General features: G+C 41.9%; 1 protein-coding gene across 1 annotated transcript in view; it reads right to left on the bottom strand.

The window, feature by feature from the left end:
- The window catches only part of nlgn2a (neuroligin 2a), a 201,456-nt gene that overhangs the window by 107,256 nt on the left and 74,566 nt on the right, over positions 1-19,634 (bottom strand). The gene's annotated exons all lie outside the window — the stretch shown is intronic.

Here is a 19,634-nt window from a genome sequence, read left to right as displayed (position 1 = left end):
ATCTGTTCAAACCGACACAAGTGAGGCATTTATTGGTCATTGCAGTGTCTGTCAACACTTGTGAGGTTTTTAAGAGAACATTAGTAAACTTAAACATTTAAACTGCAGTGTTTACAGATGTTAGAAACGATGGGAACAGACAGGATTGGTTAGATGAGGTTAATAGTTGACAATATACATCACAAAAAACTGAAAAACTCTGTCAAATCAAAGCTGAAGTGACTTACTGCTGCCACCCAATGCACAGAGGTGGAATTACAAAAACCGTATATACTGCTTATAAGGGGAAAAATTCATAACATCACCAATATGCAAAGCACAGAAGCTCTCATGTACCTCTGTTATCATATGCTAAAGAGTGCTTCAAGTAGGAGCAAAACCCCTGAGCATAATCAGCTCAGTAAACTTTAGTTTTATTGCTAATTAATTCAAGGCTTTTTTATGAGAAGAAGACAGTATTAAATGGAAAGCGGTGTCACTTTAAATGAGTGTCTTTAAATAGCTATTGCACATGAGTGGATGCAGCTAAAATGGAGAGATACAGTCTCACTATCCGGCCACAAATGGTTTCACACCGACAATGGGCAGAGTCTTACACACGTCGCATCTTTACAAAACAGCCTGAATGTCCTTTGAGGACTCTTCTGGGAGTGCAGACACAAAGGAGAGAATTTGTTTGGGGCTGACCCTTTGCTCTTCTTTCTAGCTGCCGTCATCTAAATCCTCCTCCTCCTCTCTGGTCCGCCTCGTAAGAGCTTATTCCACCGCGGGCTGCGTCACTGGGACGTTACTAACCAATGAGCAGATGAAGATGAGCTCCTAATGCTGACTGAGTGCTACACTAAGGGAGTGGAAGAAGGAGCGCAGGGAGGAATTCAGGTCAAAGGACGAGGAGGGACACGCAGAAGCAGACACACGCTTGTGCGTATTCGTACTTTTTTTTTTTTTTTGCCTTTCTTTGCTGTTTTTCGTGCCAGTGAGTACATATTCCATTAAAGGAAAGTCCACTCTTAAGCACGCCAGCTAACGCTGAGTTATAAAACCATTGGAGACTTTCCATTAATACTAATTTGTCTCGGTAAGGTCGTCTAAAATGGGAGTAAAAATCCTGTTAAACTCAAACGTGAAAATAAAGGAGGCTGGTGGGAAATAAGGCAGAGCTGACAGCGCTGGTATAACAGAAAGCGTGTTATTTTAATGCTTTCGGACAGTTCAATTGCCATCCCTCTCTCAAGCCACCTTAATTCCCCCCCAAGCTAAATCATAGCCACATACCAAGGGTGTAATCGGTTGTGTCACCTGGAGACCGGGCCTGTAGTCAAAGCATTTAGTGTACCATCAAGTGTGGACTGGCTCGGCAGACTCGGCGGGCTTGGAAAAGTATTTGATTGGATGGGCCCATAAAATAGCAAGGAAGAACTTTGGCTACTAATAAAAAGTTAGAAGAGGAGAGTTTAAAACCTCCGCTGGAAATAAAGTGCCTATAACATCACTTCAGGTCTAAATAACACATTCTGTGTTATGGACAGTGAATCTAACAACTTAAGCATCATGATTTAATTCCATAAAGTCATAATTTTAACAAGTGAGGCTGTGGTTTTCAAACACAGCCGAGAGCGATTATTTTATTCAATTTCTCATAAAAAAGTAGAGAGCAAAAACTATTAATTAGAATGGAAAAAAAATCAGTATAACTTAATTATATTAAGAGTAATAAAGACTGAAGCTTTAAAAGTACAGTTGTACTTCAAAACATCCTCTAGAACAGTAGCTGACTACTGATCTTTTTCAGACTGAATACCCTAAGCGCATTGAAAACAAAAAGTCATGCTATTTAATACTTATGGATTCTGACTGATTATAAGTTTTCGCGATGTGAAAACCATTAGTACGTTCAGTGTGGAACTAAAAATGAGTTTCTCCTGTGAGAGTTGGGAGGTTGAAATGTAGCTCAAGCTGTGTAATGAAGGAGTAGTTTCACCAAAGTGATATAAGTAAAGGGTGGGAAAACTTAAGCCAGTAATTTGAATAAAAGTATAATTAAAAAAAAAACATCATAAAACTGAACTCTCAAGACCCTAACCCAAGAAGAGAACATAAACAAATATAAAACAGGCAGAAGTTCACCAACCTGTGGTAATTTGTGTTCAACAAATGCATCAATTTCAATACAATAATGTTGACATTCTGTAAATGTTGACAGTCTTTTACAGTCACCACACACGCAGTACATACTATCACTTGAATATTTTGAAACCTTTAAAGCGTCGTGTATTTAGTCAGTGGGAAATCGGAGTCATTTCAGGTGTGTTCACTGTGTGGGAGAAACTGTTGGATTTCCACTTCTGCGAACGTGTCGGGACTGTTTTTCTGCGGCGCTGTCCGTGGTGCTGAAATCCGAGCCGACGGGAGTGTGTGCAGCACAGGCTGCTCCCAGCGTTTTCCCCAAAGCCTGACTGACTCCACAGTGCTTAATGGTGGGGAGCTGTTAGCATGGGGCCACTGTGCTGTTTATGGGAATGAGAAAACAATCCGAAGAATAACGCTACACTCAATTCCATAAGGTATAGGTTTAAAACAAAAAATACACTGAGATTAGGCAAGAACACAAAACAAAACTGTTGAAGTTTTTGTCATGCTCTGGATATAAAGTTGGGAAACAAGTCCTTACTTGAAGTATATTTTTTGCTTTATTTACTGTAATGTAAAAGTGTACTGCACACTGCAATATTGTCTTCTGTGTTGCTGTCTGTCAACATATAATAAAATTATTAGTTTATTAGAAACAAAGCCATTCATAAAGAGCATGTCTTATATTATTCTTCAGAGTATTGATAAAGTCAGTTACTTTGTTGATTTATGTAGTTTGACTGAGATTTTGTCATGAGGATGCATTTTTAAGACCTAAATTAAGCTCATCACATGTGTAAAAAAGCGACAAAAGCAAAACATTGTCTAGTTATTCACGCTCTGTGGCTTGTTCATGTAGCATTTATGTTCTCTGCTGCACACGCTGCCGTCACAGGGATAAACTGTGAATTAGTATCTGCCTTATTTCTTCCCATGCATATAAAATAAACACAAGTGGTTTGCTAAATTTAGCACGCCCACTTCATTGTGTTAAGCCTCTCACGTGCTGCCTTCCTGTAACCGTGAGGATAAGGCTGCGCACGTCAGGGGGTCGTGTGCGTCTGCACACGTATGCATCACTTTACAAAATTAAACGTGTGGAACAGCCCAGGTGCTCACACTGCAGACAGAAACTAAATTTCCATTGTTACTGCTCACAGTTTGAATCCAGCAGTGTCTCACAATAACTGGTGATGAATGGTGCTGCAGTCATGCATCGATTTCCTCCCGGCGAGAACGTATCAGCAGACTTGTTACACCGTAAAGGAAGAGGAGGGGACAGAAGATGCCTTACCTCTGAATGACCTCATGCTCTATCACTAGCTATCCTTTCATCCCTCCCTTCTTTCATTCTCTCTTGGATGCAAACATCCCCTATGCTGTTTCTATTAACTGCGGTGGGAGGAACTGAGTGGTGGGACCCGGCAGAGGAAGGTGTCTATGTATGTGGAGTCATTTGCATTCACTGCCACTGGCCACCTCGGCTTCAGAGGCCCTGAAGAGACGGCTCTTTGAGCTGCGCTGAAAGGGACGGAGAGAGAGTGATTGTGTAAGGGCGTGCACGCACGTGCATGGAAAAGAGGAAGAGATACGAATGAGTGGTGTCAACACAACTCACAGTGTAGACTGCATGGGGCTGTGCAAGTGTCCCAAGTGTGCCTGTGTGTGTGTGTGTGTTTGCTTGTTTTAGTGTATGACTCAAAAGTGCCAACAAGTGTTTGGAGTATTTATCTAAGGAGCGACCATCGCTTTCAGCTTCCAACCACTCAACCCATGAAAAGCAAATCGTCATTCAGATAAAACTCACAGATAGTCACCTAGTTTTGGACAACAGTCAGCATAACTGTTCAATTACTTCGCAGATATTTTCAATAATTCTAATTATTCTAAATCTTATTATAAATACGTTATTATATTAATAATTCTAAAAAAAATATACATTTCTCTGAAGCAAGACTGACAGACTAATTCTTTAGGTAAAAAGACAGACAGATGAATAACTTCAGGAAGCTGAGAAACAAAAGGAGCCAACAGGCATACATGTGTGTAGAACTGTAAATGTGTATGTTCCAACACGGTGTGGAACGTGTCTGACAGTGTGTATACATGTGTGTCCTTTCGTCTCTTAGCCTTGAGGTGAACCAGAGCGATCATTAATCCCCAGACAGCTGAATCCTGCTTTTTTTTTTTGCCGTTTGCCTCACAGGTTGCCGAGCTCTTTGATCTTCCTGTATCTCCTTTTCTCAAGGTTACCCTAATAACAGGAACACTTGTGTTCTGCGAGCGCGATCGGTTTCCAATTTCCATAGACAGACGGAACAGAGGCAGATAGGCCCACTTCTGCTCTGTACCACAGTGCTCTCCAAACAAGCTGTGCTGTAAAAAAGAAAGGACATTTTCCTCCAAGCAGCCCTTGTAATAAACTTTAAATCCAGTATAAAGAAGTCACATCGATTCCTATTTTAAATTAAAATAAGAAATGTGGTATATCACTTTCACTCAGTTCAATACTACGATTCAATAAATTCCTGCAATGCCGCACTACCCCGTTTCTATAGCCGAGCTTATCTCACTTTCACAGCGTTGCTCTGTAATTTCCCAGTGCCATTGGTCTCATCAACAGCGCGGCAACAGTGCAGCTGGCCGCACCGCCCCGACAGCCGCCGACTCAGCAGTTCAAAATGTGAACGGTATCAATAAACAGGGGATTAATTATAAAAGGCAAATACACTGAGAACCAGCGGGGGCAATTTATGACTGTCCACTGCTGCTGCGCCAATACACAAACCCTCGTATCCTGCTCAGGTCGGGCCACAAAGGCACACTGGAAACAACCCGTACTCTCCCAAACCAACACTGCTGTCGCATGGAGAGAGAGCAAACTGTACGGTGCAAAAACCTCCAAGAAGGCACAAGGTAATAGTTCATAGAGTGAGGAAGTCATCTGATAACTTATATTATACAACAGAGGACAGTAAAAACACTTAATAATAGAATACATTGGGTGTTTTGTTACTCTTCTTTGTAAATAACCCTAACTAAAACACTTAAAAATTAAAAGCATAATTAATTGCATTGTAATCATCTCTCAATATCAAGCTGCGATTCAGTTCAAACATTGAATGTCAATATGCTTGGTGTCTGTTCTGAGAATTTTTCTTCCCTGCAAAGCAAATCTTTTCTGACACTACCCATAATGTATGCTTAAGCTGCTGATCAGAACAAAAACAAAAAGAAGTTTGTTTTCAACATCTGTAGTCAATGCTGATCTGAGGGGGGGGGAACCACGGAGTGCATCACTGGAAGGAAGGAGGAAACTGTATAGACGGGCTATTGAGTGTACAATCCCATGAAGAATACTAAACAATGACTAATTTGTTTGGGTTACACTCAGACAAATTGCAACTGGGACGAGAGAAGAAAGGGGAAAGCATTCCCGTATCCATGCTGAATTAAAAAGCAATGAGACATAACCCTCACGGAGCGAGGCTGCTTCATCAATTCCAGCGGCGTACAATAAGTGGATAACGAGTGGATTATTTGGATGTATGGAACGATGCCTGGCGCGCCGTGAAGAAACGCTACCTTCCACGCCAACGGGACCACAAGTTGCTTCAGGATCCTGCGTCTTCACTGAATGAGGAAGGATGGGAGCGTGTGGATTCTTTTAAGAGCTTTGTTTGCCCTGTGGGGGAGTCCGTGAGAAGCACCGCTGCCTCCGTTGTTCTTCCGCAGGCGGCATCGACAGCTCCCGATTGATTTAATGATCTTTTTCAGTCCTGTCTTGTTTTGCTTTGGATTTGAAAAGAGAAATAACTCACGTCAATTGGCAAGAAAATAGCCTGTTATTAAAGTATCTTATTGAAACAAGTTCTTCAATAAATGATGACAGAACACTTAGACGAGTCTTTTTGTGGAGTAACCTTGGCCGGTGGGCACATATTTTCCCAGAATGCCTCTAAACCACTGCACCACCTGTAGGAGCGCTCCCCCATTATTAAATTGAATGTTTAATTGATAGGACAGGGTATATCAGACCCCATCAAATCCTATTAGATGCACTTCAACAATTCCCAAGTTAAATCAGATCCCATCCCAGATCGCGCTCCGGTGACACTCCAGAAGGCCAGCCAAACGAACGCGCACAGTGAATGCTTGAGAGCTTATCATTTAAGCACTGTTGTAAAGTCAATTCGCTCTCCTGAGGCTAAAAAGATCATTTAAATAGACTGCTAAATCCCATTTCTGCCTCCACTGCTCATCCAGATCATGTGGTGAAGAGTGGGAAGGCACGGGAACATGGGTGGTGCTGGGGGAGGGGGCTGGAGAGACATCCACCCTTTCTCCAGTGAGGGGAGAGGGGGGTTGAGAAGAGCAGGGGGTGGGGGGGGGGGAGGGGGGGGGGGGGAATAAATGAGACGAAAAGGAGAGCGACATCGAGGGCGGACAGGTGAGTCGATCAAACCGATGAACCACGCGAGCCACCACAAAAGCGGCAGACAAGCAGCGCAGATTACTGGGATCACGTGACTTCCCATGCACACGCGCTGCACGCCCCCCGCCGAATAGTGAAACTCACCCCCAGACACACACATTGCCTCCGCTCCACAAACTGCCTTTCTTCATCTCTCTGGCTTACAGGCTAAAAATAGCTGGAACTGAGCTGCTGCTAATTCCTTCATTCAGAGTCTAGTGGAATCGCAAAACGCACACGGTCTTTGATGCACGCCCCGACAGGAAGACACAGGAAGTGGTGGATGGTTGCCAAGACAGTCTCTCCGCCCCCCCATCCCCCCTTTTTCCTGTGTCTTTTATCGAAACTCTGCTCTCCTTCAACCTCTTTCCCTCCCTTCCTCTCTCCTTCTCCGGTTCTCCTCTTCTTACTTCAGCACCGACTCTTGTTCTCTACCTTAAGATTCGACATGAAGGCTTCAAAACGTGATCAATATCATAATCTGGCTCCGGCCTCCGTCTCACTCGCATAATCACATTACGAAGCCGCTGCTTTCGCTTGCAATCCACAAGCGAGGAGAACGTGAACGACGCAAACAAATTTACTAAGTACAATCATTAACATTATATACTTCTACTAGTTAACATACTGATCGCATTACCCATCCAGTATTACGGAAATTACATGGAAAAACAAGCAGCAATATTTAGGTCCGAGGATGGATCTAGTCGTTTAACCTCCATGTTATTAGTTTTTCATCCTTTAATAACCGTTCAGGTTCGCTCTCTGCCAATAAGCTTTCTGAGCAAAATCTCCGTCTATTATTCAAACTCCACATTTAGCAGCTTGAACTGAGACCGCAGGATTCTGACGGATGACTGTGTTTATGGGAAAGCATATTTAGCTCCGGATTAACCTGTTTGTGATCCGTTTTGTTTTCCCCGTGTCACAGAGTTTTCAGATTTTGATAAGTCGCCGCTCTGGCAGAAGAGAGAAAGAATTAGCGCACAGTTAACCTTGAAATCTGCAGGAAGATGAAAGTATAAACTGATTTGAAGATTAAAAAAAGTACAAAGTATCTCAGGATACTGCCTTCACATTTATTTCTGCATATGCAGCTGAATGTAGTACTCTGCTAGTGCCGGAATAATAAACAGGATATTAATAGATGGAGATTTACAGCTTTAGGGGTCATGAGACATCAGACTTTATCTGCAGAGTACGAGTCAGAAAGCATCTTTAAATACATCCTGAAGTTTTCAAGGTGTTCATAGTACTACAGTCATGCAGTTCGGTTTCAAGCAGTGGGCAGAAATCTGACAAAGGTGTGAAAACATCTCTTATGGAGAAGAAAAAACACTTCAATGAAGTCAAATTTCAATCAGGCTTCACATTTCAAAACTTCACAACCATTGCTGATCATGGCACTGAACTGCATCCCACACACAAGGAGGAGTCTGACAAATAATCTGCTCTCAAATCCGAGCACAGCCTCGGAGATTCCTGCTACAGGAACCTGTCAGGCGCTCGCTGTCCCATCTTTCAAACGCAGTAGTTTAGTTCGCCGTGTTTGAAACGGCTTCACTCCAAAACCTCTCTCTTTTGTCTTTGCAGCTTCTGTCTTGTAAGGCAAGTTAGTCTTGACACGTTTCTTCTAACCACACCCTCCGTTTCAACAGTCCATCAAACCCACAGGCTACAAAAACCTTCACAGTCAGCAATTTAAACAGTTGGCTTCTTCCACAGTACGTCTCAGCTGGTGTTTCATATCACATATTGTAGGTCTGTGCTGCGGAGAGCAACATAACCGTCCAGATTTTTGCTAATATCAATCAGAAATTAATCTTTTTGAGCCAAGGGAACCCATCCTGAGTTCTACCCTGACATGCTGGATGCTTTTTATCATGTAAATGCCGACTATTTAATAAATCTCCCACATTAAAAATTAAAATGAATTCCTGAGAGTGTATCTAGAGGTAGCACATCAAAGGCAGCTTTTAGTCTTGAAGATGTTTTTTTTTCCCTCATCCAATAGCGCTCCACCACTTCCCAGGGGTGTATGTAATCTGATTATTCTGGTTTAACATCAGCTCAGTTACATGTCATACACTGCTGTTCAGCTCAATCCCTGCAAACCCTCTCTTTACTCCCGCTCAACTGAATTACCACAAATACAGACGTCTCTCATTTATGCGTCATTTTTTAAACAGCTAAAAGGTATACGGTACCGTCAGCAGCTTTATTAACTCGCCCCTGTGGATCCGCAACCTTTTACATGTTCTCACAGGCGACGCACACACACGGCGACTGCACACAGGGCGGTTTACAGCTGAATTTAATGCTTTATAAGACCTTTTAATGCTACCTGAGATTGGATTTAAGGCCAATTTAAAAACCAATTAAAGATGGCAACACCGAATGAAAGCTGTTGTAAGTGAAATCTCTTGAGGGACAAATTGGGGGCAACAAAGTAAAAAAGATTTGCAGAATGTTCAAATTGGTTTATTAAAGCGCACGTGATAAATACAAATTATGGTTGGCAGATAGTAGGCCAATTATCTTGCATTAGGGAACTACAGTGCCAATTTGGACCACAGGGCTGTTTTTCTCTTGTGCACAGGGCCCATCATCACACTGAACTGTAATTTCCTTTCACTGCCTTCATTCAGCCTGAGCTAACACTGAGCTCCTGCTGGAACATGAACATATGTAAGGCTTGCAGGTGCACGTGGCTGCAGAGGGATCCTCCAGACTGGTTAAGGCAGAATAGTCAAGAAAGTTTGGGAATGAATGTGTTGCACATTTGAGGGATCAGCTCACATTTCCAGGTTCCTGCCGACAGAAAAAAACTGGATCGTTCTGAATAAAGTCCTTTCTGTGCTGCAGAGTGATGTAGTGGTTAGCGATCTCACCAAACACAGACAATCCCTGGTTTGAATAGAAGCTCCGGGGCTTTCCTGGGCGCGTCTTCCTTTCCTTTGTTCCTCCCGCAATCCAAAATCATGCATTTTAGGTTAATTGGTGACTAAGGTTTTTTGTTTTTATGTGCAACTCCCAACTATTAAACCATTTACTACAGCCCTGGTGTGCATGCAAAGTAGCAGCATCTTAGAAAAGTTGCGTTTGCACTCGTTTCCATGGAGACAGAGATGGAGCATTTTCAAGAAGTTCCACCTTGGGATCCCCTTTCAAAAAAAGTTGCATTTTCAGTGGCTCCCAGCACCACTGTCGCAGTAACGGACACCCAAAACACAAAAAAAGCTCAGATTTTTCACTTGAAAATTCGCTGCAGCTGTGAATAGGAGTGTGACTATATGCTTATGATGGACTGGCCAAGATGAACGGATAGATCCAGTTGGTCTATGTTGGATCATGTTGGTCTAATACTGGCCGACAAACACCAAAGCACAAAGAATATAAGCAATGTAGTCTATGCTGGTAAGACTGTCATAGGTCGGGCTTTCTTCTTCAAAAACAAAAAAAATGCTTCATTGCTTCAAGACTAGACAGAACAGTTAAAACCTTCCGGATGAGAGGGAAACATTGTCCAAGTTTTATTATGGCCTTTATGATATGACTTGATACACAAGAACATGACTGAGAATCTTCACAGAAGCAGCAAATAAAAAAATAGCGATCCATCGCCTTTCCTCGACTTTTTATCAGGTTACTATTCTTCCTAAATGCCACTAAAAAAACTAACTCGTGAACTTTACTTGAAAGCTGTCTGACGGCAAAATACCAGACTTGGCTGTGATAAAATCAAAGATGCACATGTTTTGCTTTTTTCTTTCCTTTTTTTTTTTTTTTTTTTTTAACAGCTTTGGAACAAAATAAAAGGGAATCTTTTAAGACAAGAAACTTTCCCATTTGTAGCTGCCGTCAAACTGTATGTCAGAGCCGTTTTTATGTGGTAGGTTATCCTAAACAGATAAAAGCAGCACCTGACCAAGAGCATCTGACAATTTCTTTTTTTTTTTTTTTTGATCCCGTCCTGAACGAGAGGAAGAAAAACGCTTTTGGCCAAGCAGGCTAGTCATGGTTGGTACCGCCGTGCCTCAGTGGGGGAGGGGGATGAAGGACGGGGAGGAGAGGAGGGGAGGTGAAACATGAGAGGAGAGACTCTGTCAGTCGGAGCTTGTAGGAGCCGGACCACATGCTGAATGAGGCGTCTCTTCTGACCTCCATTTCCCACAAAATGACAACTAAAAACCGACAGCTGACTTCAAATCTGCGCTCCTCGCCGCGTCCTTGGCTTTTTTTTCCCCATTAAAGGCTCCGACCGTCTCTCTCTGTTCTTGGCGAGCGCGCTCACATCAAAGGAAACGTCGGGGTATATGATGAGGAGAAATGGGCGGATATTTCAGGAGCTCCAGGCACCAGTACAGTACTATACAGCAGCGATTGTTCAGTCTCAGGGACGAGCATTCTGCCTGCAGAGAGACGGTGATCTATTTCCCCTCCCATCATCCCCTTTTTCTCCCATTTTTGCTCTTCAAAATAAATCAGCAGGAGCTGAATAATCAAGGTTTTTATTTATTTATTATTTTTTTATTTTCTGGTATCAGGAGCAATCTATATCATATTTCCACTTCTGAATGCTGGCACTTTTTTCCCCCCTCTTTTCCATTTTTTATCTCTTTCATCTATTTATCCATCTCTGGCCCTCTGACGACGCCGACGTTGCGCCGCGGCCCTCTGCTCGCCGTGCGCATTATTGTGTTAGTATCGAACCCTTCTTGATGAATCTCCTCAGAAAATTGAAATATTGCAGAGCGGAGGGATGTGGGAGTTTGAGCTTGATGCATGGAGATAGATGAAGTATCGGATGGAATAATTTATCAGACGCCCAGAAGCTACGCCAAAGAAGCACTTCGCTGACAACGCTGAGGTTGGCGGTTCAAATCCCAGAGGATTATCTGGCAAAACCAATGCCGGCCCTCCTCGGAGGGACTAATTGAACGGAACTTGCAGCTTAAAAGGCTCTCGCGCGGCAGCTTATCAGGGTTAAAAACCCAATCTACCTCCAATAAAGCTCTTTCAAAACGGGTGGTCTCCGGTCCTTAAACGGTTTCAGATCCTTACAAAACCGCGTCCATCTTTTTTAGAATTCAACCCTTAATTATTGATCCTCTGATGCTGTCCATATCAGCTGCAAGATGTCAGACTGCCATAAGTAATTCATGGACATCTCATGTCTCCTGCAGTAGTCTGCTCCAGTCCTTTTTTTTTTCCAACCCACACACATTCACACTCCCTGAGAAGTCTAATTGGCTACTTTTTTGTGTGAAATTAACCTCAAGGGAAAGAATTATCTAGAATCTTCCCTTGAGTTGTGAAAAACAGACCAGATTTAAGGCTAAAAGGCTTGAACTGTGAACCCAACCAGGAATTGTCACATGGTTAAATCATAAGTAGTTGAAATGATCGGAAGGAAAGAATGTGTTTTCGACGTTACTGCTGCAGCTTGGAAGAAGAGGAATGTCAGAGAAGAAAATGGGGCAAAATGTTGATTATTTTGTAAATCTTGTTTTGGGTAAAAAATGGGACTGACAAGAGCTACAACTCACCCTGAAGCAGGAGTGCCATTTTCCTAAGCTGAGCGAGGAAAGAAAGGAAGCTATTTGATGGAAGCTACCTTGTAAATATTGACTCCAGCTTTTGGCTGCCAGGGCTCACTTCATTTACCGTCTCATAATTGTATTTTGGATCATATAAAGATTAGATAGTCAAGCACCTTTAGCCATACTGTCTGACACCAGACTAAGGAGTTCACTTAAGGTGCATTTTACTGCTTCTGCAGTCTCAACAAACTTCACACATTATTCACAACAAGAACATGTGTGTAACGTGTCTTGGTTTTGCTACTGAAGACGACTTCCATACATGGACATGATGGAGGCGTTAATTCCTAACCTTCAGATTAGAAGATGACACAGGCAACAAAAATTCTATGGAACTAAATAGAAATATTCACATTTGTAGTTATGAGTGAATTGAAAAACATAAACTCCGACTCTGGATGAAAACGTGCAAGAGAGTACTGAGAGAAAACCCAGGATGAACATGGAAATCCCACACAGAATGATGTAGCCGATGTTTGAGTTTTCATGGATCATCTGATTTAACAATATTTTTTAGTACTCTGGCACCTTTATAAGCAGCAAGTTTATTCATATTAGCAAATTTTAATTATGTGTGCAGACTCAGTTTAACATTCCAATTACAACTGAAGGTTTTTGAGATGATGCATTTTTAATCATGGTTTCAGCTTCAGTCTCTTTCACACACATCACCAACATGTGAGATTCAATACAGGATTAAATCCTACATTTTTTTAAATTCACTAAATTGGGGTTGACACAGTCTTCTCGAGTGTTACGAGCCCAGCACTCATTTATACCTGCTTTTCTGGCAGTGTTTCCGATCATCTAATTCAGGGTTGTGAGGCGCTGAAGCCAATCCCTGCTCACAAAGGCAGAGTATTCATAACTAAATAATTTGGGCACATAAACTGTGTTTTGGATGATTGTGGCTGTCTCCACCGTGGGTCACCTGATGAGACAAAACAAACCCTTCTGCCCGCCTGTTCCAGGTGACTTCTAAGTGACGACTTCTCCATTACCTCTCTCGCCTCTGCCCTGACTGCACAAAGCACAGCGATAATGGATCCTGCGCGCCAGTAAACATTCACACCCACTGCCCATTTGGAGGCTGCTGATTCCAGCCCCTCCAGCTCATCCACCATGACGTCCAGCTCTGTTAACGGCCGCTGACTGCTGAGAGAAGCATGCGGTCTGTCTGTGAGCCTCAGGCGGCGGCGGCCGTGGCGGCCGGTCCGTCCCTCGCCCCGTCCATCGATTAAGCGTGACTCTGCAGGAGTCAGATGAAAACCTCTCGCTATGATTTATGTGATGCCATCTCCACGGGAACCGATGGGGCAACAGTTCCACCCTGTTTTAAGACATTTTATCTTGTCCCAACAAAGAGATGATGAAGTTTCATGGTCATTTAATAATAAATGCTTCTGTGTATTTATCAGGAGGTCGATCACTGAATTAGAGCAGTGAAGAAAAATGTTCAAACTTTGGGACTAGTCAGGCCAAACATGACCACAAGAATGCTTTGATGCAATACTCGATGAAATGGCAGGTCGCTTGTGATCAAACAGCTAAGTGAGTGACTGATCAAACCGGACAACTGATCCTCTGGATACCATGACTGCTTGATCGGGATGACAGTGGTCAATGAAGGTCCTTCCAATCAAACTTTTTTGAATGTATTCACTGAAAAAATATGAAGAAAACTGTCACACACTTGTGCAAGTAAGTATTATTATCAATGTCAAACAAAATAAATAGTTGCGCTGGGACGACATGCTTCTTCCTGCTTCGATTTTTCCCATGTTTCGAGTGCCAATTCGATTTAAATTGCAATTCTTCGATTCGGATGATTTTTTTTTTTTGTGTGTGTGTGTTTTTTTAATTCATTTTAACGCCAGATCACATGAAAAAGTCTAATGATGATGTCTACAAACTGGATCAGGAGCCATATTTCGCCAAAACATGCACATCACATCTGAGTCTAATATTTTTTTTTAAACCTTTGAACTTTCTATTCAAAAGCTTTGACTGTGCATCGAAGAGGCAAAAATAGCATTAAAAATGTAATTTTCTTCAAACCCAGCTATTTCATCCTCATGTTTTCTTAAAATACAGAACATACTAGTATATTTTTAACTACAAACACAATACAATAAGCATCAATTTTTGAACAAAAAAAAAAAAAAGATTTCAAACTATGTAATCAAAAAACCCGGTTACTTATGTGACTTGATTTTTTTCCCCACCCCCAATTAATAGTATGACTGAGTGTGCAGGCAATTTTTTTCAGGAAAAAAATTAGGCGTCTTTCTAATTTAGAGACATTTCCAGTTCGAAACTGTGGGTTTCGTGCCTCACAAAGGCTTGGAGAAGATGATCAACTTTGTGTTTAACTCTAGGGACTTGGGAATATATTATATCAGTGAATGGTATCCCCATGTAACTGTTTGCAAAATAACAGTGTGAACAGTGAGTACGGGGCTCCCCTTGTCGCGTTTCAATTTTTCATGGCCGCATGAGTCGACGGCGTCGCTTTATTTCCCTAAGCAAGAATAAATGAAACGAAAATGAATTCGCCGGTTAGCTCACCTAACAAGCGGACAGGTACATCGTTAAGTGCTTTGTCACTCTTGTCATGCTCAGAGGCGACAGAGCGGCACTACACTTGCTACTATAAAAATCATTAAAGGGGCAATGACTGTTACCCAGCAAACTGGATAATAGCTGGGAAGACGGCTTAGCGGGAGAAGAGACGAAATGCAAACAAGCAGCTGGATTAGAAGACAAAGAGGTTGGATCAGCGGCGGTGGGATTACAACGGGGCATCGATGATTCGTCTGTTCTGAGATGGTCAGAATTAGTGGTTAAAAATTGCCATTGCATTATGCAAACTCATGCTGACAGCATGGCTTTGAAGCTAGCTTACTGCCAACAAGGTGGCTATCGTTCATGGAAACATGGCCGATATGTCAGCTTGGATTTCAGTGTTGTGTTGTATCCGCTACTTGTAAAAAAAAAAAATTGTTATGAAAAACCTGGAACACTGGATTCATCTTGGTTTACTTTCACCTAGTCTAATACTAAACATATTGATTTACTGCGTGTGAATTTTTTTCTTTTATGAGATTGATTAGTAGGTGTCAGCCTCTCAATAGTCAAACATGGAAAGCATTAAATAGCTACATTTCTCATTTACATTTTAAATTAAGCTCCTGTTAATCGGAAAAATCTCCATTTCATTTACTTGTATAATAAGTTGAATTTGCTTTCTTAATTTGCTCCAAAAGAATTACAAATTCTAAAACAATATGCCGCACTCAGGCACATATTTACACGGAAGCGACACAGAATTAATGAAAAAATGACAACACATGGCTAGCTTTGCAACTCACTAAGCACTTAAGCATTAATTAAAGAGCCAGAAGTAAGCGTCAAATGTTTGCGAGTTTGTTTATCAATGGACAAACACACAGTCATGTTCGTGTCCCACTTTGCACTGATGGTGGCATTAGGAAATAATTCTACAGGCTTAATCCATTTAAAATTAATGGAGGTTTTTAAGGATTCTCTCTGAATGGTGCTCTTTAAAAAAACAACAAAGCAGAGTCATGAGGAGGAAAGATGGGAGAAATGGACGCATTCATGTTGTCAAGGTGAGAAAAACGGATCAGAAAGAGAAGATGGGAGAGGAACAGTGTGTATAGAAGAGGTAGAGGGTGTTGTGTTTGACAGCCTTGATCTGATCGCTCCCAGTATACAACAAGTGATGCCTGATTTATAAAGGACGGCACAAAAGCTCTCCTCTGTTCTTCGTCCACAATCTATTCTTTTCATATTTTGATTTTCCCATCTTTCTCCACTTGTGCTTCACACCTTTCATAATCATTTCTCTTCATTCCCTTCCTTATTTAGTGTTTTTCGTTTCTCATTTTTAGTCTCCTAATTGAGTTTTCCAGCTAATGTCTTCTCATCTATTGTTTCCTTCATGCCACATCTTCTCCTTTACTTTCTGTCCATCTTTTCCTTTCCTCTCCTAGTTTCCTTAGTTCCCCATGTGTTAAAGGTTCCACCAACCTTCCTTCCAATCCTCATGTTATCTCCGTTTTCCCCGCTCAGAGTTTCATGTAATCTTCTCATCTACCTTGTTTTCTTCATCACCGTATCTCTAGTTTCCTTCCTCTTTATTTCCTTTTTACTCCTTTTCTTCTTTTTTGTTTGCTTGCTGCCTTGGTCCTCCTCTTCCAGTTTCCTCCTCATGTCTCCTCACCTTGTTTCTCCACCAGTCTCATTTCCTATTCCCTACCATCTCCGAACATCCTCAATCCTTTTGTCTCCTCTCCTGGTTTCACTCCCTTCCTCAATGTCACTTATTTGCCTTCCCTCCCCTCGCTTTATCCTCTGTAAATTCTCTCCTACTGTTTTGTTTTTCTCATCTATTCTCTTTTTCCTGCCCTAACTCCTCGTCTCCTTGCCGCTCTGTGTCTCCATATTTCCCCCTCATCTCCTCTCTCTTCTCCGGTGAAACATGCACACACATAAAAATAAATAAATAAATAAAATAAAAGATTCAGAATCAATGTTTGAGGACGGGCAGAGGAAGAGGAGGAGCGGAGAGACAGACAACCCCGGAGCTGCCGCAAAACGCTGAGCCCAGCAATGTCATGGCTGACTTGTCCACAACAACTATGGCGGCGGTGATGATGAAGGATGAGGGGTGAATCCAGTTCAGAGCTTTCTTTTTTCCAAGCTTTCAATAAATGATGACACACAATCTATACTAGTTAGACGTTTTACATTTTGCTGATGGTTTTGTAAGTTTGGGACACTGCGCTGTGAGTTCGAGGCCGACGGTGTGAAGTGAACGCGTCTCGCCGCCACACTCGGAGTTCAACGCATTCACACGCAGTGTTGCGCGTGTCCGGCCGGGTGTTATTTCTATATTTTCAGCAGCTGTGAGATCCGATGTATGGCACTCTATATGTGGCCCGAGGAGCTATAAGTGAGAAAGAGGAGGTGTGGAGGCCTGAGGGCGCGGCGTTAGAGTGAGGTGGCGGAAGGAAGGGAGGGAGGGTGTTGAGCTAGAAAAGAAAAAGGCAAGTGATGAAAGGAAGATGGAAACGTGTTAAAGCAGAGGTGTCAAACATACAGTCCACGGGATGAACAGGCGGAGAACCTTACAGAACAACTGAGCAGATGTCAAACTTACTTTTGGCCTCAACAAGTTTGTCACACTGTGTTCGGCCATCTTGCCCTCAGTTTATATACCAACACAACTGGATAGCAGCATATTTTTTCTCAAGCCTTTCAGGTTAAAAGGAAAAAAATAACAGTATTTGAAATGAGGACATGCTCAGAATGTCATTCTATTCAGTGAAAAAAATAAGGAAAAAGAGTTTTGAGTTGTCTGTATTTGTAGGCTGATATGCTTTTTGCTGCTCTGGGCCCATTGAGAGCAGACTGGGATGTATACAGGCTCTGAACAGCCCTCTGTCAATGGAGGCAGTGGCATATATTGTGTACATCAAACATAGACATATCTTGTGTGTGGCTTGAAAAAAAAAAAAAAAAAGCACCTCCGTATTCACAAGGATCCTTTACAAAACTTTTTTTTGGGGGGGAAAAATATCCCATTGGCGCTGCTATCAAAATGTTTTTCACGAACGCGACTGTTCAACCTTTTTTACTCTCAAAGGTGGCCACTTTCTGCAGCTCATGTCGGAGGCGTACAAAAGGAAACACAAATGTGAAACACATTCTGCAGAAGCTGGAGCGGAGGGAGAGAGAGAGAGAGAGAGAGAGAGAGAGAGAGAGAGCCAGAGAGGTGATGGAAGTCTTTTCATATCACACCTGCCAACAAAGATGAAAATATTTCGCTTTTATTGCTCGACGCACCTTACAGGCAGACAAAACTGTCCGCGCGCAGCTGGATCGGAGTCGGGAGGGGAGAAAGTAAAAAATTTGAAATTAAAAAAAAAAAAAAAAAGCCAGGAAAAGTCAAAAGTCACCTAATCCTTTTTTCTCGTGAAGCAGATTGAAAACTGCTCCGGTCCTGACCTTTGTTCAATTGTTTTATTGCGCCTTAAATAGGAAATGGGGATGTGCCATAAAACCAGCGAAGGGTGGTTAAAAAAGCTTTTGACCCTCCGTGGGATTCTTGTCATGTAGTATCTTGTTCCTATATTTATGCATACGTCTCCTCTTCCCCCACACACACACACACACTTAAATCTCAGTCAATTCCACACAAGAGGCATATTAAATATTTATAGTGTTTAAAGTTATGCAAGAACCAAGAAAAAAAAAAAAGGTTAATATTTACTTTGCTCAAAACTTTTCCATCATAGTTATGTTGAAAGGAATTTTTCTTAAGAGTGGTCCTAACTGACTGTTCACTGAAGCCCCATTTGCCCAAACAGAGACAAACCAATTGTAAAGACTTACACCGGCCTGTCAAGCTTTCCAAACTCTATAATGAATAAGCTGTAAATTAAATGATGCTTGATACCTTTAATGACCCTAAATCAACAGAAAATCCCAGATGATGTACATAAAACTATGAGATCCATTAACAGGGCATGTTCATCCACGCTGAAGTAGTTTGAATGGGTTTATATTTGATATGCACACCTGCCAGTGGGTCGTTGCCATAAGGGCAGCCATTAAATTATGCGAGCTCCATAACCGAGTACACTATCCCTGCCAGAGATATGAATGTATATTAGTACTGGCAGCTGCACTCGGCTAACACAGTGTTAAAAATATACGGGCTGAACAGAAAACTGCAAAAGAAATTGACTAAATATATTCAAGGATATATATTTTTTTTTTTTACAAAGTCACTAACTACCTAAAGCAGAAACCATCATTAATTTTGCCTCCATATCATACTTTAGAATTCCTCCAGAGTAGCTGAGTTGAAAAAAAAAAAAACCTTACCCAAGGCATAACATCCTCACACTAAGTGAAAACCCACCATCCCAGGAGATAAGTTACCTCTGTATACCTGACTCATCAATGCTATTAGCAGCTTTCTGTTGAGATGGGATCTTTGAGGAAGATTGAAACCCCGTTTACACAACATTTCAAATGATAAGGCATCATTTTTGAATTTTTGCTTCAGAAAAGATTCAAGTTTGCATTGCTAAGATTTGAATATGATGTCAATTTATACCTAAAGGTAGAAACTCTAAACAGTGTGGATTTCATGTGGCTACACTAGAAGCTACTGCTGCTAGTTTTGTAATGAAACCACACATTCAGACTATAAACAGTAACAATGGCGAGTAAACAGACATCCTCATGGACGACCAAGTTGGATCGCTATGACAGGAGACTCAGCGATAAAAGAACCAAGTCCCAGGAGAATACGAAGGCCGCCATTGTTGTTACTGTACACAAGAACTATTTACTGCAGCTGTGGAGTGCATGCACAGTGCAGCAGCGTTTAC

Source organism: Salarias fasciatus, chromosome 3 (genome assembly GCF_902148845.1).
Source record: "Salarias fasciatus chromosome 3, fSalaFa1.1, whole genome shotgun sequence".
Taxonomy (NCBI): domain Eukaryota; kingdom Metazoa; phylum Chordata; class Actinopteri; order Blenniiformes; family Blenniidae; genus Salarias; species Salarias fasciatus.
This window is presented reverse-complemented; position numbering and strand designations above follow the sequence as displayed.